The sequence below is a fragment of the Scyliorhinus torazame genome, chromosome 15 (assembly GCF_047496885.1).
Source record: "Scyliorhinus torazame isolate Kashiwa2021f chromosome 15, sScyTor2.1, whole genome shotgun sequence".
NCBI lineage: Eukaryota > Metazoa > Chordata > Chondrichthyes > Carcharhiniformes > Scyliorhinidae > Scyliorhinus > Scyliorhinus torazame.
Window position 1 is genome coordinate 123,564,876 of NC_092721.1, and position 22,859 is coordinate 123,587,734.

A 22,859-nucleotide genomic window follows, 5' to 3' on the forward strand; every position below is an offset into this window, starting at 1 on the left:
GCCAAGGCGATCCATGACAAACATCTGCAAAAAGTAGCTAGAAGAATTATGTGTGGTGTTGGGTGCTCTGGTGCACAGATGAGCCAACACAGTTGTATGTGGTACAACTCTATTTAATTTTAACTCTTATAATACAGTTCGTTCTGGATACTCTGCACGTGCTGTCTCCCTGAGTGTGTCGTGTAGCAGGTCTGTCCTGGTACTCCTCTCCAGCTAATACTGACCACCAGGTGTCGTGTTTGTGCTTTTATATCTTTCTGTGATTGGTTGTGGTGGTGTGTGTTCTGATTTGTCTGTTGGTGTGTCTATCATGATGTGTGTGTTTGAATATCATGACATCCCCCCTTTTTACAAAGATATGTGCCTACGTGGTTATAAATATAATCGTGTCGTGAGTGCATCTAAGAGTGTGCATGTGTTGTGTACAGCGTGTGTGTATGACGTAACTATTTACATGGGGCGATGTCGGGTGCGTCACACTAACAAGGTTGTACCATAACAAAACATGAATGCGAGAAAAAAAACAACTTGAACAGTGGTCCGGTCAGACGATATCTGGAACGATAAACAACAACAGGTTATAATACAGAAGTGTTTGACTTTTTGAACGTATGAACAGCGTTATAAGTCCAGTCTAATGGGTGACCGCCTCAAGAATAGGCTGGTCCTCAAGCCGGTTCAGCTGTGGAGATTTGGGTTCACACTGGTTCACTTTGGACTGTTGGAGGTGATGCTGTTGCCGAAGTCTCTACTTTTCCATTTGTTGTACTTCGTGCAGTGCTTGGTTTTTCATTTGTGCAAATATAACATTCAACATCTTTGTTAGTGTTGCCTTGGCTGTGGTTTGGTTCTGGTGGCGATGGAAGGGGCATGATCCGTGGCATCTCCACGAAGTCATCCTTGGGAACCAGTGGAGGATCCGGTGTGTGCGTACGGTTCAGTTGCGAGCGTGGAAGGCGGCGCAAAGCTCGCGGATTGCGCCTATGCACCAATCCATCCGCCCTGCATGCCAGGAACAAGGTGGAGTCTTTTTTCTTTTTATGTTTGTGGTGGACGGCATCTTGTAGCCGATGGGTCGTTGCCATCGAAGTAGCACCATCACTAATATCATGCAAGGCGATGACTGTGCCAGATGTGGAAGTTGGCCGAGACCGTGCACGCTGGTTCCGGCCACCTGCTGTGCCGGAAGGGCGACTCCGCAGAGAAACGTCGAAGCATGTCGCCTTGGAGAGAGAATTGTTGCTCGCATCAACGTCTGGCGATGGCGCGAATTGGTGTGTCCGTCTTGGACCACCGGTGCTGGTCGCCACTGCCGACCCAGTGGGACTGCCACGCGATCCATTCCCTGTCGCCGTGGCATCCGCCGTCACCCTGAGCGTGCCATCACCGAGGCCGCGACACCGCCCGTCCGGAGCAAGGTCTGGCATGTGCGAATCAGAGTCGGCGCTTGGCTGCTCCCCATCTGGAGTCCGGTCTGCCTTCCGTCGATGCTCCCCGTCCGGAGTCCCAACAGGTTCACTGGAGGCAGCCGAGATTCCCTGAAGCTGCACTTCTGGAGTCGGAACATGCAGGAATGCACCAAACAGTGGAGAGGCTCGAGCCATCGAGGGTGGAAGCGGTGCGCCGCCACCGCAGTCGTCAGTGGTCCCACCGTGATCGTCGAGTGCCTCGGTACGCACTAGGTGAGGTCTGTCACCTTGCACCTTTTGCATGGGAAGTGGGATGCTGTCGTCGCTCGTCTCACATCCCGTGGATAGATCCTCATTAGCAGCTTGCTGTTCACTAGGGTTGGGTAAATTGTCAGAGTTTTCATCTGATGGTGCACACCATGTCGGTGGACTGTCATTGTCTTGCCGTTGTCCTTCATTTGGGCTTTTCTTCTTTGGAATTTTAAATCTTCCCCCAGACATTGCAGAACCTTGTTTATTACCCCCAAATTCTCCCATATGTATGGTCTCGAATATAGGATCCAATGTTTCTATCGACATTGTACTATTTTCCAAAGAACATTCAGTTTCACTTTTCTTCTCAGGTACCTCATATGTATCTTTGTCTAATGTACATGCCTTCATGGTCTCTGGGTCTGATTTTGCTGGGACTGGCATGGTCACAGTCTCTCTTTTACTGTTCTCAATTGCCCACATTATACTCCCCATACATAACTGCTTAATCACTGGGGTTAGTGTGGTACAATGGATAATCGGGTGTTGTGTTGAAGGGAGACATTTGTCCCTGCTGTAGATATGATTCAGGTTGTGTTATTTCCATTACCTGAGGATCAATGTCTTGTCCATTTTTTCGATCCGTACTAAAACACAGGCAATATTCAGTCTACTCCTTGCAAGTTAAACATTCAATTAATTTCTTTAGCAAATCCTCAGCATCCTTCTGTGACCGTGCAGCATTATTAATCTCTGTTCGGCTATAATGATCCTGAAGGTCAGCGCATAAACCTTTTTTCTTCGGGCTTGGAAGAGGCGATTCCTTTGGCTTGTCTTCAGTTGGGCTTGAACAGTCTTCAGCGCTGTGCCCTTCATTGTAGCATGAGAGACCGTCATGGTCATGCTGCTGTGTAGTGGAGCATGGTAGGCTGTTATAGCCTTCTTGCTGTTCACGTGAGCATGGCAGACTTGCATCGTCTGCCGCTGGTTGGTCAGGAGAGGTTGCTAGACCCTCATGGTCTTGTTCGTGCAAGGACTGCGCTCTGGAGTCTTGCGTTGCTTCTATCGTGGAGGCTGTCCACAAGCTCCCTGTGGAGGCTTGTGACTCTGGAGTCACTTCTTGTTCATGCAAGGACTGCGCTCTGGAGTCTTGCGTTTCTGCAATTGTGGAGTCTGTCCACGAGCTTGCTGTGGAGGCTTGTGACACTGGAGTCACTTCTGGTTCATGCGAGGACTGCGCTCTGGAGTCTTGCATGTCTTCTTTCATAGAGTCGGGAACGTTGAGCGGGACGTGTGCTCAACGTGTGCAGCAGGGCGCTCTCCGTGTGCTTGCAGCGCTCCCTGTCTGTTAATGTCAGGCTGCAGCATCATCCGGCACTGATAAGTTGGGACGTCATATCTGCTGGATTGAAGATCCTCAAATCCGAAAAATGAATCCGCATCTGCGTCGGATTCAATGTGGGGGCCGCCAATGTGCAACACGAAAGGTTCGTCCGAGTCATAGTCGTATAGGACCACGGAGCTATCATTGGGCTCGCGAGGTCCGGAAACACTGTAAAGATCGTCATCGAAGTATTCGAGGTCGGAATCATCGGCTTGTGCGTAGGTAACTGCTTGTCGGAGGGTTCTTCGGAGGTCAAATTCATCTCCTGGGTCAATTTGCGGCAATGTGCTGTTATTCCAGGTGAGGGGAGGTTGTTTTGCAGCTTTAACAGATTTTTGTTTTTTTGATTTGGGACGTTTCCCTTTTAAATTGGATTTGGGACATTTCCCCTTTAAATTGGTGGGGTCTGGGGTCTCTGACATCCTGACGCTCGGTATGTAGCACGTAGGAAGCGACTGCGCATGCTCAGATCGCTGTTCCTTTACCAATGGCCGTTTTCTTGACTGCGCATGCGCAGCATCTCGCGCATGCGCAAACGATACTTCCGGTTCTGCGCACTGCTCGCACAACTGTGCTAGCGTGATACCTTTAGCAAGATGGCCGCCGACCTCGACCCAGCCCTCTCTCAGGCCCGGGATTTCGGCCTCTGGGAATTCGGGCTCCGGGATCCCAGCCACGAGGTGAGTACTGCCGCTTTTCTTACCTTTACTTGCCGATTGGATTGCGTTTTCTTCACAGTACTTGGAGAATTTGTCCAGGACTGCCTGGTAATCGTACCTTTGCTGCCTCCTGAAGAACCTGAACTTTGTGAATATTTCTCTTGCCCTTGCACCAGCGATGGTGAGGAGAAATTCAATTTTTTCGCTATCATCCAGGTCTTGGAGTTCAGCTGCCACCAGGAACAATTCGAACACTTGCCGGAATCGCCGCCAGTTTTCGCGGAGATCGCCGTAGCACTGGAGCGGCTGCGGAACCGGGAGCTCTATCATTTTGCCTGGGCACTGCTGGTTGTCTGTGTACACTGAGGTATGCCGGCAGGTATCGATCCACTCCTGTACCATGTGGTGTTGGGTGCTCTGGTGCACAGATGAGCCAACACAGTTGTATGTGGTACAACTCTATTTAATTTTAACTCTTATAATACAGTTCGTTCTGGATACTCTGCACGTGCTGTCTCCCTGAGTGTGTCGTGTAGCAGGTCTGTCCTGGTACTCCTCTCCAGCTAATACTGACCACCAGGTGTCGTGTTTGTGCTTTTATATCTTTCTGTGATTGGTTGTGGTGGTGTGTGTTCTGATTTGTCTGTTGGTGTGTCTATCATGATGTGTGTGTTTGAATATCATGACATTATGGAACGGGATTACTGACCTAGAAGCTGAACTGCACACCTCTTAGAATAGGATCACCTGTTTTGGTCAGCAGTGAGGAACAGGAGCATGTGACCATGTGTGAGGCAGGTATAGGGATTGAACAGACAGGAGTGGAAGAGCCTCAGACTTTGCAATTGTTAAACAGGTTTGGGGTGCTCATAAACTGTGTGGATGAAAACAAGGTGTGCAAGGTGACTGAGTAAGCTAGCCATGGAACCATGGTGCAGGATGTTGTTCAAGTGGGGGAGGGGGATCTGCTCAGGCTGGAGAGGAACTTTCAAAGGGAACTTGCAATGTTCATGGTCCATGTACTAATGACATAAGCATCACAAGGAAAGAGGTTCTGTACAATAAGTTTGAGAGACTAGGTACCAAGTCTTTCTAGATTATTGTCTGGGCCGTGTGCAAATTGGCAAAGAACAAATAAGATCGAGATGAATGTTTGGCTCAAAGACCAGTTTGGGCGAAGTGGGTTTTGGTTCATGGGGCTTAGGCACCAGTACTGGGGAAAGTATGGGCTGTACTCTTGGGATGGTCTATAGCTAAACTGTGGTGGGACAAGTGTTCTTGCAAATCGTGTAACTAGGTAGGAAAGAGGGATCAAGTTTGATCAGATGTAGCAAACCAAGGGGTTGATTCAAGGCAGGAGACCATAATAATAATGCGGAATGTGGTTAATAGATCATCAGGGACAGCATGATAAAGCCTAAGAATACACCAATAATGGAGACCAGATATTGCAAAGGTAACAAAAATACAAATCTAATGTATCTGAATATGCGTACCATTCATAAAGTAAATGAAATTGTAGCACACATTTGTATAAATAAATATGTTTTTAGATATCTATATTTGCCACACGTTCCTCATTTTCACCTTACAAAAACAAACAGAAACAAAACAATCCCAAAAATATAAAAAAAGAAAACAGTCCCCCCCCACTGCCCAAACCCACAGAGTTCCTACAAAAGCAACAGCTACCAACTCCCAACAGTGCATAATAAACCAAGAATTGTAGAACGCCTCCTTTGCCCCCCACAACTTAAACATCACCTCCTCCAGGATCACAAACGCCAGCAGGAACCCCACCACGCCGAGGCACAGGGTGGAAAGACTGGCCTCCACCCCAGCAGGACCCAGCAACGAGCGATTAGTGAGGTGGTTGTGAACTTAAAGACAGTGAAGGATTGTTGCTTTGCCGGTGTGGTATTTTAGTTTCAGTGTGTTGTGGACAATGGCTCTTTCAGAGGCACTGAAGATTTTGGGGGTGGAGACTGTCACACGCAGTACCTTACGGACAGAGACTAAAAGCAGACTGTTGGGTCTGGCAAAAACATTGCAGTTCACATTACCTGACAAAATGCGAAAAGATGAGGTAATTATGGCGGTGGTTAAGCATTTAAAGTTGCCTGAGATAGAGTTTGACTCATTGGAAATGGCAAAAATAACAAATGGAACATGAGAAAGAATTAAAGCAGCTTGAATACGAGAGAGAGAGGAAAAAGAGAGAGAAAGAGAGAGAGAGAGAGGAAAAAGAAAAGGAGAGAGAAGAAAGGAGAAAAGAAAGAATAGCCCGAGCAGAACAAAAAGAAAAAGAAAGGGGGATACAGATCAGGGAAAAAGATAAAGAGAGGGAGTTTGAACTTCAGAAAATGGCCATGAAACATGACAATCAGTTAAAATTGGCAGACGTCAAGGGAAATGTACAGTTGGATGATAGTGATGAGGATAGTGAGAAAGAGTGTCATAGTCGAAGGCTTGGTGGGAATCTATTTAAATATGTCCAAGCATTGCCAAGGTTTGACGAGAAGGAAGTGGAAGCCTTTTTCATTTCATTTGAGAAGGTAGCTAAACAAATGAAATGGCCACAGGACATGTGGGTATTACTGATTCAAACAAAGCTGGTAGGTAGAGCTAGTGAAATGTTTGCATCACTACCGGAGGAGGTATCTGGAACGTATGAGGAGGTGAAGAAATCCATCTTAAGTGCATATGAGCTAGTGCCTGAAGCTTACAGACAAAGGTTTAGAAATTTAAGGAAAGAATTTGGTCAAACATACAAGGAGCTTGAAAGGCTCAAACAGAGTAATTTTGATAGGTGGATAAGGGCTTTGAAAATAGACCAAATGTATGAAACTCTCAGAGAAATTATACTTTTGGAGGAGTTTAAAAATTCAATTCCTGATGTAGTGAGAGCTCGTGTGGAAGAACAGAGGGTTAAAATTGCGAGATCAGAAGCAGAAATGGCAGATGATCATGAATTAGTTCATAAATCAAATATTGGTTTCCGACATCAGTTTCAGCCGGTGAGGTATAGAAACTGGGGACATGAGAAATACCCAAGTGGTAAAGGTAAAGGTGATCTGATGGGAGATAATAAAGAGAGTGTACCTCAGATTAAAAAAGAAATCCAGGAGGGTGGAAAAGAAATGAAAAGTTTCAAATGTTTTCACTGTAATAAACTAGGCCATGTAAAGTCACAGTGTTGGTGGTTGAAGAAAAGCACTGGGAAGGCTGATGTGGTAAAACAGGATAAGACAGTGGGATTTGTTAGAGTGGTAAAGGAAAGCCCAAGGGAAGCGAAGGAGATGCAAATGATTGTACAGCCTGTTCAAGAAGTAATTGTTAAGAAGGTGCCAGATGTCTTTAAAGAATTTACTTGTGTGGATAAAGTTTACTCATGTGTATCAGGAGGAGCAGTAAAGAAGTCACAATTTTAAGAGCTACAGGGGCTAATCAATCTTTAATGGTAAGAGATGATCAATTATGTAGTTTGGGAAGAATGTTACCAGAAAAGGTGGTGATATGTGGAATTCAGGGTGAGAGGAGTAGTGTTCCATTATATAAGGTAAGGTTGGAATGTCCAGTGAAGAGTGGTGAAGTGGTAGTAGGAATAATAGAGAAACTATCTTGTCCAGGAATACAGTTTATCTTGGGTAATGATATAGCTGGATCGCAGGTGGGAGTGATGCCTACTGTGGTTGATAAGCCAGTGGAAAATCAGACAACTGAAGGGTTGAAGGACAAATATCCTGGGATTTTTCCGGATTGTGTCGTAACCCGGTTGCAAAGTCACAGGTTAAGACAAGAGGAGAAATTAAAGAGTGAAGATGAAGTTGAAGTGCAATTATCAGAAATTATTTTTGATCAGATGGTTGAAAAAGAACAAGAACAGGTGGAGGATGAGGCGGATATTTTTAGTTCAGGAAAATTGGCGGAGTTACAACAGAAAGATGTAGAAATAAAACGGATATATCAGAAAGCATATACGGAAGAGGAATCCGAGAGTATACCAGAGTGTTATTACTGTAAAAGTGATGTCTTGATGAGAAAATGGAGACCTGTACATATGCAGGCGGATGAAAAGTGGGCAGAAGTTCATCAAGTAGTATTGCCGGTAGGGTATAGAAAGGAAGTGTTGCAAGTTGCACATGAGGTACCAGTGGGAGGCCGTTTGGGAATAAGGAAAACTAGAGCTAAAATCCAGAAACACTTTTATTGGCCTGGACTACATAAAGATGTAGTTAAATTTCGTCAATCATGTCACACATGTCAAGTGAGAGGGAAACCTCAAGCAGTGACAAAACCAGTGCCCTTAATAACCATTCCAGCATTTGAGGAACCTTTTACAAGGGTCCTAATCGATTGTGTAGGACCACTTCCTAAAACAAAAAGTGGGAATCAATATCTTTTGACTATAATGGATGTGTCTACTAGGTTTCCAGAGGCCATTCCAGTACGTAATATTACAGCTGAAAGGATTGTGGAGGAGTTACTCAAATTCTTTACTAGATATGGACTACCCACAGAAATTCAATCGGATCAAGGATCGAATTTTACCTCAAGGTTATTCAAAGACATTATGGATAGCTTAGGAATAAAACCATTTAAATCAACTGCGTACCATTCAGAATCGCAGGGAGCATTAGAAAGATGGCATCAGACATTAAAGACAATGTTGAGGATGTATTGTCAAGATTATCCAGAGGATTGGGATAAAGGAATTCCATTCGTATTGTTTGCAATTAGGGATGCACCTAGTGAGTCTACCAAATTTAGTCCTTTTGAACTAATTTTTGGTCATGAGGTAAGATGACCACTTAAATTGATTAAGGAAAAATTGGTGGGTGCGAAATCAGAAATTACACTATTGGATTACATGTCAAATTTTAGGGAACGATTAAATAGAGCAGATGAATTGGCTAGACAACATTTGAAAGTTGCACAAAATGTGATGAAACGGATAGCGGACAAGAAATTCAAAGTTCGTAGTTTTGGCAGTGGGGATAAAGTTTTAGTGTTGTTACCAGTGGTAGGTGAGCCTTTAAAAGCTAGGTTTTGTGGACTGTATCAGATTGAAAGGAAATTAAGTGAGGTGAATTATGTGGTAAAAACACCAGATAGAAGAAAGACTCACAGAGTGTGTCATATGAATATGCTTAAAAGGTACTTTGAAAGGGAAGGAGAGAAAAAGGAGGTTTTAATGATTCTAACTCAAAGTGACGAACCAAATCCAGATGACTGTGAATTTGACATACCTCAAATTTAATTGGAAAATGAGGATGTTCTTAAAAATTGGGATGAATTGTTAAGTTACCTTCCAGAGGAAAAACAAACTGACCTGAAAGAGTTATTGATATCACATGGGCAAGTTTGTAGAGATAAGTTGGGAAGTACTAAAAGGAATATACATGATGTTGATGTGGAAAATGCTGTTCCTATCAAACAACATCCATATTAACTTAATCCTTTAAATTTGGCACAGGTTAACGGAGATTGAGTATGCTGGAGAATGGCATAATTGAAGTGGGTTGCAGCCAATGGAGCTCACCCATAGTGATGGTACCTAAACCAGACAGTACCCAACGGTTGTGTGTGGACTATCGAAAGGTGAATGCGTTACAAGAACGGACTCTTATCCTATCCCACATTGAGAAATTGGGACAATCTGCTTTTAGTTACAACTTCCAGACATGGAAAGAACATTTAAAACATCGTATTGAGTTCTTCGATCGACTTCAGGCGGCGGGTTTGGTGATGAACCTAGCCAAAAGTGAATTTGGAGAAGCCCGAATCACTTTACTTGCGGAGTTTCCGATACCCTCAAGACGAAGGGAAATAATGCGATTTCTTAGCAGGAGTGGATTTGATCGAACAGTTGTGCAAATGCTTTGTGACGTGATTACTCCACTGATGGAATTGCTTAAGAAACGTAAAAAAATTCAATGGACAGCGGACTTTCAACAGGCATTTGATTGCCTGAAAGCTGTGATCACCAATGCTCCTGTATTGGAGAATTGCAAGGGACTCTGTGGTCAGATTGAACTAAAGTAACTGATTCTAAAAAGAAATGATGTGGAGATGCCGGCGTTGGACTGGGGTGAGCACAGTACGAAGTCTTACAACACCAGGTTAAAGTCCAACAGGTTTGTTTCGATGTCACTAGCTTTCGGAGCGCTGCTCCTTCCTCAGGTGAAGGAAGGAGCAGCGCTCCGAAAGCTAGTGACATCGAAACAAACCTGTTGGACTTTAACCTGGTGTTGTAAGACTTCGTACTCGAAAAAGAAATGCCAAGGAGTAGAGGAATGGCTGGATCGTGCAGAGACCTTGTTCAAAGAGACTGTCAATCAAGGAGGATTTCGGCTGGAGGAAGAAGAACAAAGAAAAATGGACTATATTATTATTATATCTGTTGCATGTTGTTGTTTTTTTTAAACAAAAAGATATATTGACTGTGTACATTTCTTAATGGATGGTGCAAAAGTGAAAAATGAAACCATCTTGAAGTTGATGATTTCTTTTAGTTTCTTGGGGGGAGGTGTCATGTGAGAGTGCCTTTAAGAAATGGATGTTTAAGCAATGTACCTTGAAGAAATGCAGTGATGTCAGAGTGTGGGTGGAGCTGGGTTTTAGCTCAGCCATTTTGCAGTTTAGTTTCAGTTTTGAGGAAAAGAGCTTGGGTGTGTCTGTGTTTGCAGTGAGCTGGATCTGCTGTGATATCTGCCATGAAAGACGATCTCTGGATCATTTGGGTGATTTAAACTCGTAATAGTAACGCCTTTAACCTGATGTGTTTCTGTTTAAAGGTGTTAAGTCACTTGGATGTTGAAAGGAATAACTGAAGGATTATTTAGTGTTGTATTATTTTCAGGGTTATCTTTGAAGTAAGGGGTGTTAAGTGATCCAATGTTTATTTCAAATGTTAAGTTGAGCTCATGGAATAAACATTGTTTTGTGTTTAAAAACCAACATATCCATAATTGTGATATCACACCTGGAGAAAAAGCCGTGTGCTCAGAAAAGCAACAATACATTAAAGGGGGAGGTTGGTTGAACTCCATGATACATTTTGGGGTTCTGAAAACACCTCTCCCATAACAAAGGCTCAAACATCTGACCCCGTGCTCGCCTGAAACTTGGGCCGGTCCGACACCCTGAAAAGGTCTTCTTGGGGACCAGGCTCCACAGCCATGTGCAGGATCCCCGAGATTGTACTAAATACTATCCTCCAAAACGTCTCCAGCTTCGGGCAGGACCAAAACATATGAATGTGGTTTGCAGGGCCCTCCCTCATCACTCACAGATATCCTCCACCCCCACAAACAGCCAGTTCATCCTTGATAGTGAGGTGCGCCCTATGCACGGCTTTCGACTGCCTCGCACACGACAGTACCTCATACCACAATCCCTCTTCCATCAACCTCCTCCCACAGCTCCTTCTCCCACTTTGCCATAATCGACTCCATAGACACCTCCAGGTTCTATGTCCTCCTCCAGGTTCCTCCCATAGATCACCAAAATAACCCTCCTCTCCAGCCCTCACTGACAGCACCGCCTCTAGCAATGAGGAGGTTGTCGCAATGAAGAGGCTGGCACTATTGGGAAGGTCAAAAACACCTTCCAATCTTGCAAGGTACCTAAACCCTTCCCCCTGCACAAATCCATACTTCTCTCCCAACTCCTCCAGACTCCTGAATCGTCCCCCAAAAAACAAGTCCTTCATTTCATTTCCGAAACCTCGCATCCAACCTCCCCGGCTCAAACCCATGATTCCCCCGAATCGACATACCCCTGAATCGACATCCCCCTGACCAGGCCCCCAGCTCAAAATGTTGCCTAACTGCCTCCAGATCTTCAAAGTGGCCACCACCACCAGATTCGCCAAATATTTCCTGGAGCCATCGGGAGTGGCGCAGCTGTCAGCACCCGCAACCCCGACCCCCTACACAAGCCCTGCTCCATCTTAACCCATCGGGACTCCCCCTCCTTTGTCCACCCTGCACCTTCTCCACATTCACCGCCCAGTAGTACAGTAGGTTTGGGAGGCTCAGCCAGCACCACGCCCCGCCTGTAGCCCTCTCTTCAGGACCACCATCCTAATCCTGGCCACCTGCACCCCCAAATACCCAAAGTGGGTTTCCGCCAAAAGGAATGGCAGACCCCCACTCCTGCCCCTACTCCTGGCTGGGAGATAATAGAACACTCGCTCTTGTCCAAGTTCAATTTATACCCCAGGAACATCCCAAATCTTTGAAGCAACTCCATTATACTCCCCACCGACGCGCTCGCTTCCAAGATATACAATAACAGATCATTGGCATACAAGGATACCTTATGCTCCACCACCACCACCCCCCTCACTGTCCCCTTCCACAGCCCCAAGCTCCTTAGTGCGATAGCTCAGGGCTCTATAGCAACAGAGGCAGAGGGGTGGGGGGAAACATAGGACATCCCTGCCTCGTAACCTGGTGCAGAGCAAAGTGCCATGAATTCATACTGTTAATGCGAACGCTCGCCATCGGCTCCTTGTACAGGCGTACCCACATCACAAACCTCAGCCCAATTTCAAATCTTTCCAATACTGCCATCAAGTAACCCCACTCTACCCAATCAAATGCCTTCTCTAGTGCATCTAGTGCCACCACTACCATCATCTCCTTTCCCTCCACCGGAGACAGGATCACGTCAGCAACGTCCTCACATTCGAGAACAGCGGTCTTCCCTTCACGAACCCAGTCTGGTCCTCGCCAATCACCTTTGAGAGACATTCCTCCAGCCTTAGCGCCAGAACCTTTGCCAATATCTTGGCATCTACATTCAGTAAGGATATGGGCCTATATGACCCATACTCTACTGGGTCCTTATCCTTCTTTAACAGCAGTGAAATCGAAGCCTGCCCCATCGTCTGTGGCAAGAGACGCCTGCCTATCGCATCCTTGAACATCCCCACCATCAGAGGTGCCAGCTTATCCTTACATTTCTTATAGAATTCAACTGGGAACCTATTAGGCCCTGCTCCTTCCCTGCCTACATCCTCCCAATTATCTCCTTCACCTCTTGCGCCCCCCCCCACCGACCCCACCAAGGCTGCTCTATCCTCATCACCCAACCTCGGATACTCCAACCCATCCAGGAAATTCCTCATCCCTCGCTCCTCCCCGGATGGCTCCGACCTTTATAGCTTCTTATGAAACTCTTCAAATACTTTATTGATCTGTTCCAGGACCACCACCAAGTTCCCCATCTTATCCTGCATCTGAACTATCCCCCTAGCAGCTGGCTCCCTCCAGAGCTGGCCAGCCAACATACACCCTGCCTTCTCCCCATGCTCATAGACCATTCCGCCTCACCTTTCTCAACTGTCGGCACCACTTACCTGATGGACAACTGGTCGAACCTAGCCTGAAACTCCTTTCTCTTGGCCAAGAGGGCTGGGTCCAGGTCCACCATGTACCTCCCATCCACCTCCAGAATCACCTCTAAATTTTTGCCGCTCGTGTCTCTCCTCCTTATCCATCTTAGCCTTGAGCGAAATTACCTTCCTGCTCATACTGCCTTCAGATCCTCTCAAACCACCGATTGCGAAATTTCTCCAGTGCAATAAATTCCACATATCCCTCGATTACCATAAGACCATAAGACATAGGAACAGAATTAGGCCACGCAGCCCATCGAGTCTGCTTTGTTATTCAATTAAGGCTGATATTTTTCTCATCCCCATTCACCTGCCATTACCTTCCCGATTATAATTGCAAAACCTGCGGTCCCAAGTCCATTCTCCACCCTGCCTCTGGGCAATCCCCTTCACCAAAACGACATCCAACCAATGCGGAGAGTGATACAAAATCACGGTTGCTGAATGCTCCAACCTCATACCCCTAGCCAATAGCGCCTTCCCCACCATGAAGAAGTCTATCCTCAAGTACACTTTATGTAACAGGGAGAAAAAGGAATAGACCCGTTCTCTCATGTGCAAGAACTTCCATGGGTCCACTCCACCCTCACTCACGAGCCCAGCCAGCGCCTTCACCCCTGCTGACTGGGCCAGCGAGCGCAGCCGAGACCTATCCACCTTCGACTCCTGCACCATATTCCAATCCCAGCACCCCCCTCCCACCACCATTAACTCATGGGTATCCAAATCCAGAATGACATCCAGCACCCTCTTCACAAAGCCCGCATCATCAGAGTTGGGGCCATATACGCTCGACAGTGCCACCACCATCCCCTCTAATGCCGCTGTCACTATCACGTACCTGTCCCACTGGTCCGCCACCACCTTCTCAATCTGAAAACTCACCCTCTTGCCCCCAAAACCGCTATCCCCGAGCCCCAGTATCAAACCTCGAATGGAAAACCTGACTCATCCCAACCCTTCCCAAGCCTCACCTGATCTTTCACCCTCAGATGGGTCTCCTGCAGCATCACTACGTGGGCCTTTAAGCTCTTTAAATGTGTAAAAACTCTCGACCTCTTCACCAGCACCCCCAACCAACTCACGTTCCACATTACTATTCTGACCGTGAGTCTCTCACCACCACCCCACCCCCAGCCCCCCACTCCCTCCCCACCCCATCTGACTTCATAACCTCGGGTCCTGCTTTTCGGGCCTCACCCACCCCATCCCGTTGTCGTCATGGAACCCCTCCCGTCACCTCCCAGAATTCCCCCATCCACTGCCCCTTGAAAACACGTCACCCAGTATCACTCCCATCCCTCCACCTTGCACACCTCCCAGGCCCATCAAAACCTGTTCGACCAGGTTCCAACAACCGCAGACCCTCCCCCCCCCCCCACCACACTCCCGTTCACTAGCCAACCTTCGCTTGTTAATGTGTGGGGGGGGGGGGGGGGGGCCTGAATGCGCGTTTTGGGGCGGGGCGGGGGGGGCCTCCCCCAATCCCCTCCCCCACCCCTCCCCCATGACCCAGTCCCTGAAAACAAAAAACAAACAAAACCAGTCCAAAAACGCGCCCCAGAAAACCGCCATAACTCCAAAGCCCAATATAATTGTAACCAACTTTAGCCGATAACAGAGGTAGACAACTCTTTCCCATCAACCAACCTGAAACCCAACCATTATCCCCATAAATACGAAGCAAATACACAACCCAAAATGAGAAATAAAGGCTGAACACGATCCCTCCCCTCAGTCCAAGTCCAAACCCCTATCCCATCTCTCATTTCAGTTCCAGTCCTTCTGCCTTCACAAACGCCTCTGCCCCCTCCATCGTCTCAAAGTAGAAATTCCTTGAGTTAAGAACATAGAATATACAGTGCAGAAGGAGGCCATCCGGCCCATCGAGTCTGCATTGTTATGGGCCAGGGTTTAGAGAACCCCAAAGTGGAGTTCACCTGACCCACAACTTTTAATAGATTGTGGTATGGGGAGCACACGGCCCACTCTACAGGTGTGGTACAGCAGAAATGGAAAAGTTTTTTTTTAAAAAGCAAAACACTGTTTATTCTATGAACTCAAGTTAACCTTTTTAAAACATAGTGAACATCTTAGCAACCCTGAATTCAAATACAACCCCCAAAGAATACAACACTAAGTAATCCTTGAGCTTTCCTTTTAACATCCATAAGACTGAAAACAAAACCACAGAAGCACCTCAGGTTTAACTTCACTACTGAGAACAGTTACCACGTTGAAATCAGCAAATGGACATTCATAAGCTTGCAGAGATTCACACACATCCTGCTGTGATTGCAGCTTCTCCAAAACTAAAATGAAACCAAACCCACCTTGCAGAAAAAAGCCAACAGTGAAAGTAAAAAGCTGACAGACAGCCCAGCTCCACCCACTCTGACATCTCTGCAGTAATGAACACCCATTTCTTAAAGGTACTCTCACAACAGATATTTATATACACACCCATTTATAAACACCCATTTCTTAAAGGTACTCTCACATGACAGCACCAACCCACTTAAGTGTAGGTTACCCTCAGCTTTTTGCAGGGTAGACCATGCCAAACCTCACACCATTACTGTCGAGTGCCACCTTCACCCGTCCGAATGCCACCCACCTTCTCATTAGCTCCATCGTCAAGTCCTGGTATATTCAAATACCAATTCCTTCCCACTTCACCTCCCGCCTTTACCTTGCCCAACTCAGGACTTTCTCCTTGACATGAAACTTGCAAAAGCAAATTATAATCGCCTTTGGCAGCTCGTTTGCCTTCAGATTGGGCCTCAGCAACCAATGAGCCCTGTCCAGCTCATATCGGGAAAGTTCTTCTCCCCTCCCCCAACAACTATATGCCAGTATCTTTGGAAGCACTCAAGTCGGCCTCGGGCCCTCCACCCCCTCAGGCAGGCCCAGAATTCATAAATTCCACCACCTCGACCGGTTCTCCACCTTGGCTCTGAGTCCTTTGATGGCCTCCACCACTATCCTCAGCTCCTCGCCCATCGAGGTAAACTAGTCACTGTGCTGTGACAGAGCATACTCCACCCCCTTCAACTTCTCTCAGCTATGTCTCCCACACCGCCACTTTCACCGGGATAATTGCCTCCTCCACCCACTACTTCATTGCAGCCATCATCTCCTTTCACAGCACTTCCATGGGCTTGGCGAACATAAGAACTAGGAATAGGCCATCTGACTCTTCGAGCCTGCTCCACCATTCAATGAGATCATGGCTGATCTTTTGTGGACTCAGCTCCATTTTCTGGCCCGAAAACCATAACCCTTAATCCCTTTATTCTTCAAAAAACTATCTATCCTTATCTTGAAAATATTTAATGAAGGAGCCTCAACTGCTTCACTGGGCAAGGAATTCCATAGATTCACAACCCTTTGGGTGAAGAAGTTCCTCCTAAACTCAGTCCTAAATCTACTTCCCCTTATTTTGAGGCTATGCCCCCTAGTTTTGCTTTCACCCACCGGTGGTAACAACCTCCCCACATCTATCCTAGGCTAAGCGAATGGGCTAGGGTCTGGCAGATGGAATACAATATTGACAAATGTGAGGTTATCCATTTTGGTAGGAATAACAGCAAAAGGGATTATTATTTAAATGATAAAATATTAAAACATGCTGCTGTGCAGAGACACCTGGGTGTGCTAGTGCATGAGTCGCAAAAAGTTGGTTTACAGGTGCAACAGGTGATTAAGAAGGCAAATGGAATTTTGTCCTTCATTGCTAGAGGGATGGAGTTTAAGACTAGGGAGGTTATGCTGCAACTGTATAAGGTGTTAGTGAGGCCACACCTGGAGTATTGTGTTCAGTTTTGGTCTCCTTACCTGAGAAAGGACGTGCTGGCACTGGAGGGTGTGCAGAGGAGAGTCACTAGGTTAATCCCAGAGCAAAGGGGTTGGATTACAAGGAGAGATTGAGTAGACTGGGACTGTACTTGTTGGAATTTAGAAGGAATAGGGGGGGGGGGGATCTTATAGAAACATACAAGATTATGAAGGGAATAGATAGGATAGATGCGGGCAGGTGTTTCCACTGGCGGGTGAAAGCAGAACTAGGGGGCATAGCCTCAAAATATGGGGAAGTAGATTTAGGACTGAGTTTAGGAGGAACTTCTTCACACAAAGGGTTGTGAATCTATGGAATTCCTTGCCCAGTGAAGCAGTAGAGGCTCCTTCATTAAATGTTTTTAAGATAAAGATAGATAGGTATGGTTTCCCCCGACATCCGCCGAAGGCTCCTCGAAATGGACACACTGGGCCTCACCGAGGCCCGGGCCCTGGTAGGGTCCATGGACGTGGCGTACAAAAACGCCCTTGCATACGCCCCCGCAGGCACCGCGCCCCCCTGGGCCCGCCGCGACAGCCCTCCAGACTTACCCGCTTAACCCGCAGACTTACCCGTTAACTCCGCAGGCCTGCGCGGCAAGGCGCCCCGCTACCGCCGCCGGCCAACGCTGCTTCTTCTGCGGCCATGCGAATCACCCGCGCGCGCTGCCCGGCCCGCACCGTCACCTGTAAAGGGTGCGGCAAGAAAGGCCACTATGCCGCGCGCGGTCTACCTAGCCTGCGCGGTGGCCGCGGTATCCACAGCCATTTTTCCAGGCCCCTGCTGTTCAACCACAGCCGTTTTTTCAAGTCCCGACTGTCCAAGGCCCACCGCACTCCTTTTTCCCAGCCCCGCCGGCCCAACGCGCACCGCAGCCTTTGTCCCTCCAGGCAGCGTCACAGCCGCGGCCATTTTGCCCCCCTGGCAACCACGCTGGAGGAGTGCGCCATTTTGTCCCTCGCCGGTTCAATCTTCGGAGACCCCGTCCCCGGTCTCCATGTGCGATCCATGGCCGGCGCCATCTTGGATGGGGCCTCAAGCCCTCAGCACGGCTGGCTACGCGCTGTCCGACCAAAACTCCTTGCTGCAGCTGGCCTCCGCCACGCTGGAGCAGTGCGCGCCGCCATTTTGTTCCTCCCCACCGCCATCTTCGGAGTCCCCGTCCCCATGTGCGATCCATGGGCGGCGCCATCTTGGATGGGGCTTCAAGCCCCCAGCATGGCTGACTATGAGCTGCCCGACCTCAACTCCTTGCTGCAGCTGGCCTCCGTTACCCTGGACCAGAGTCGGCCCCGAACGCTAGCGAAGGCCACCACTACGATCGCCATTAACGGCCACGTGCAGTCTGTCCTCATCGACTCCGGGAGTACGGAGAGCTTCGTCCATCCCGACACGGTAAGGCGCTGTTCTCTGGTCACCCATCCCATCCAACAAAGGATCTCCCTGGCCTCCGGGTCACACGTGGTGCAGATAAAAAGGGTTCTGCCTCGCGAACCTCACCGTCCAAGGCAGGGAATTCCGCAATTTCCGCCTATATGTACTGCCGCATCTCTGCGCAGCCACCCTTCTGGGATTGGATTTCCAGTGCCACCTACAAAGCCTGACCTTTAAATTTGGCGGCCCTTACTGTTTGCGGCCTCGCGACCCTTAAGGTCGATCCGCCTTCCCTGTTTGCGAACCTCACCCCAGATTGCAAACCCGTCGCCACCAGGAGCAGACGGTATAGCGCCCAGGACCGGACCTTCATCAAGTCCGAGGTCCAAAGGCTGCTGAAGGAAGGGGTCATCGAAGCAAGCCACAGCCCCTGGAGGGCTTAAGTCGTGGTGGTAAAGACCGGGGAGAAACATAGGATGGTCATCGACTATAGCCAGACCATCAACCGGTTGACGCAACTGGACGCGTACCCTCTCCCCCGTATTGCCGACCTGGTAAACAGGATTGTGCAATACAAGGTCTTCTCCACGGTGGATCTAACGTCTGCCCACCACCAGCTACCCCTCCGTAATAGTGACCGCCAGTACACTGCCTTTGAAGCAGATGGGCGGCTCTACCACTTTTTAAGGGTTCCCTTCGGTGTCACAAACGGGGTCTCGGTCTTCCAGCCTGAGATGGACCGAATGGTTGACAGGTACAGCTTACACGCAACGTTCCCGTATCTTGACAACGTCACCATCTGCGGCCATGACCAGCAGGACCACGACACCAACCTCCGTAAATTTCTCCAGACCGCGCACCTCCTAAATCTGACCTACAATAAGGAGAAGTGCATGTTTAGCACTGACCGTCTAGCCATCCAAAGCTACGTAGTGCGAAATGGAGTCATAGGCCCCGACCCTGAACGCATGCGCCCCCTCATGGAGTTCCCCCTCCCTCACTGCCCCAAGGCCCTAAAGCGCTGCCTCGGCTTCTTTAGCTACTATGCACAATGGGGCACTAATTACGCCGACATGGCTCGACCCCTGATCCAGTCCACAACCTTCCCCGTCGACGGAGGCCCGCCATGCCTTCTGCCGCATCAAAGCGGACATCGCAAAAGCCACGATGCGCGCCATCGACGAGTCCCTCCCCTTCCAGGTCGAGAGCGACGGGTCCGACGTAGCTCTGGCCGCCACCCTCAACCAAGCGGGCAGGCCCGTGGCTTTCTTCTCACGCACTCTCCATGCTTCCGAAATTCGCCACTCCTCGGTCGAAAAGGAGGCCCAGGCCATAGTAGAAGCTGTGCGACACTGGAGGCATTACCTGGCCGGCAGGAGATTCACTCTCCTCACGGACCAACGGTTGGTGGCCTTCATGTTCGATAATGCACAGCGGGACAAGATAAAAAACGACAAGATCTTACGGTGGAGGATCGAACTCTCCACCTACAATTACGAGATCTTGTACTGTCCCGGGAAGCTGAACGAGCCTCCTGATGCCCTATCCCGCGGCACTTGTGCCACCGCACAAGTAGACCGCCTCCGAGCCCTCCACGAGGACCTCTGCCACCCGGGAGTCACCCAGTTCTTCCATTTCGTTAAGTCCCGAAACCTGCCTTACTCCATCGAGGTCAGGACAGTCACCAAGGACTGCTGAATGTGCGCGGAGTGCAAATCGCACTTCTACCGACCAGAGAGGGCGCATCTGATAAAGGCTTCCCGTCCCTTTGAACACCTCAGCATGGACTTCAAAGGCCCCCTCCCCTCCACCGACCGCAACACGTACTTCCTTAACGTGATTGACGAGTACTCCTGGTTCCCATTCGCTATCCCCTGCCCAGACATGACCACAACCACCGTCATCAAGGCCCTCCAAAGTATCTTTACACTGTTCGGTTTCCCCGCATACATCCACAATCCACAGTGATAGGGGGTCCTCCTTTATGAGCGACGAGCTGCACCAGTTCCTGCTTAGCAAAGGCATCGCCTCGAGCAGGACGACCAGCTACAACCCCGGGGTAACGGGCAGGTAGAAAGGGAGAATGGAACGATCTGGAAGACCGTCCTGCTGGCCCTTCGGTCCCAGAATCTCCCAGTCTCCCGCTGGCAAGAAGTCCTCCCAGTGGCCCTTCACTCCATTCGGTCCCTGCTATGTACTACCACAAACCAGACACCTCACGAACGTCTCCTTGTTTTCCCCAGGAAGTCCTCCTCGGGGACCTCGCTCCCAACCTGGCTAGCGACACCCGGACCCGTCCTGCTGCGGAAACATGCGAGGGCGCACAAGTCGGACCCGTTGGTCGAGAGGGTCCACCTGCTGCATGCCAACCCCCAGTACGCCTACGTAGCGTTCCCCGACGGACACCAAGATACGGTCTCCCTTCGGGACCTGGCGCCCGCCGGAGCCCCACGCGCGCCCACGCCACTGCCCCCGCCCCCCCCCCCCCCACAGCACCTGACCGGAGGGTCAGTACTGCCGCCGGAACCCCGACCCAGTGCCGAACAGGCACTGACGCCCCCTACAGGCGCCCCCCACTGCCCATTTTTCGCCCCTACAGCGCCGCCTAGGGGTGGCAAAACTGCCTGGGAGGAAGACACCACGTTCCTGGAGTCACAACCGCCGGGGCCCTCACCAGGATCGCCGCCGAAACTTAGACGCTCCAGTAGGACGACCAGGCCACCCGATCGTCTGATTGTAGCACCATGAAAAAATAAACAACACAAGAACTTTCTCCGTTACACTCAACAGCATGGTACCTGCAATACCTGGTCCTACCATGCAAAGGCGACAGTGACACTGGCCATCACCCCGCTGGCTCCTTTTTAAACAGGGGATGAATGTGGTAATACCAGGTATTGCAGTACCGGTTGAGGTGAATGACCATTGGCTAGACCGCAGGGCCTACCATTGGGTAATGTACATAGCCCCGCCCTGAGTGGCGGGGTAAAAGAACCGGTGCCGTCCCAGCAGCCTTCACTTCTGTAACATCGCTGCTGGGTACAGTTCTAGCTGATTAAAGCTGAATCGATATGACTCCTCGTGGTCTCAAGAAATAGTATTGATTGTGCATCAAAAGGGATTAAGGGTTATGGTGTTCGGGCCGGAAAGTGGAGCTGAGTCCACAAAAGATCAGCCATGATCTCATTGAATGGTGGAGCAGGCTCGAGGGGCCAGATGGCCTACTCCTGCTCCTAGTTCTTATGTTCTTATGTTCTATCTATTCCATTCATAATTTATATGTTTCTATAGGATCCCCCGCATCCTTCTAAATTCCAACGAGTACAGTCCGAGTCTACTTAATCTCTCCTCGTAATCCAACCCCTTCAGCTCTGGGATTAACCTAGTGAATCTCCTCTGCACACCCTCCAGTGCCAGTACGTCCTTTCTCAGGTAAGGAGACCAAAACTGAACACAATGCTCCACGTGTGGCCTCACTAACGCCTTATATAGTTGCAGCATAACCTCCATTTTCTTAAACTCCATTCCTCTAGCAATTAAAGACAAAACTCCATTTGCCTTCTTAATTAAGTGTTGCACCTGTAAACCAACTTTGTGACTCATGCACTAGGACACCCAGGTCCCTCTGCACAGCAGCATGTTTTAATATTTTATCATTTAAATAATAATCCCTTTTGCTGTTATTCGAACTGCCTCTCAAATTCTCCGGCCATCACCTCGGATTGTCTGCCCTGCCATCTCTGTTGGATTTGTTTAACTAATTAGGTTTCAAGTTTAGAAGAATCTGTCGACTGTTATCTGCAGCTATATTGAGTAGTTTAATACTTGAAAGATTGGGAAAATGGGCCTGTATGCTCTAGAATTTCAAAGAATGAGAAGTGATCACAGACCTACAAAATACTCAGAGGAATAGACAGGGTAGGTGCAGGTAAGATTTTCCCTTGGTTGAGGAGTCTAGATCCCCCCCCCCCCCCTCCTTCTAAATTCCAACGAGTACAGGGGGCACAATTTCAAAGAGGGATGTAACTTAGGACCGAGATGAGGAGAAATTTCTTTACAGAGGGTTATGATTCGTTGGAATTCTCTATCCCAGAGAGCTGTGGAAGCGTAGTCAATGATTATGTTTAAGAAAGAGATTGATTTCTGATTAACAATAACAAAGGGTTATGGGGATAGTATGTATAAAAGCCAGTGTCCGATCAGCCATGATCATATTAAATGGTGGAGCATGCTTGATGGGCTGAATGGCCTACTCCTGTTCCTAACCCGTTAAGCTATAAATTCAATTAAATAGTTTACATTTCTCCAGTTCCGATTAAAATTTACTGAGGGTTAAAGTCTCAAAACTCACCAATCAATCACCTACCTGTACACCAATTTAATCCCTTTAAACATCCACCAGCTACTGGAGGCTGAAAAAAAGCATTAAAAAAACAGCACCTCCTTTCCCCTCTGCAATGATTCCCCAAGTTAGCGAATGGACCTCGAAACACTACGTAGTGACAAAATCTGTCTGCTTTTATAGAGGACTGGTGAC

General features: G+C 48.4%; 1 long non-coding RNA gene across 1 annotated transcript in view; it reads right to left on the bottom strand.

The window, feature by feature from the left end:
* The window catches only part of LOC140391786 (uncharacterized), a 147,905-nt gene extending 125,046 nt beyond the window's left edge, over positions 1–22,859 (bottom strand). Inside the window, exon 1 of the long non-coding RNA XR_011935184.1 lies at positions 22,689–22,859. This is a non-coding gene — a long non-coding RNA (uncharacterized lncRNA). The remainder of the gene's footprint in view (positions 1–22,688) is intronic.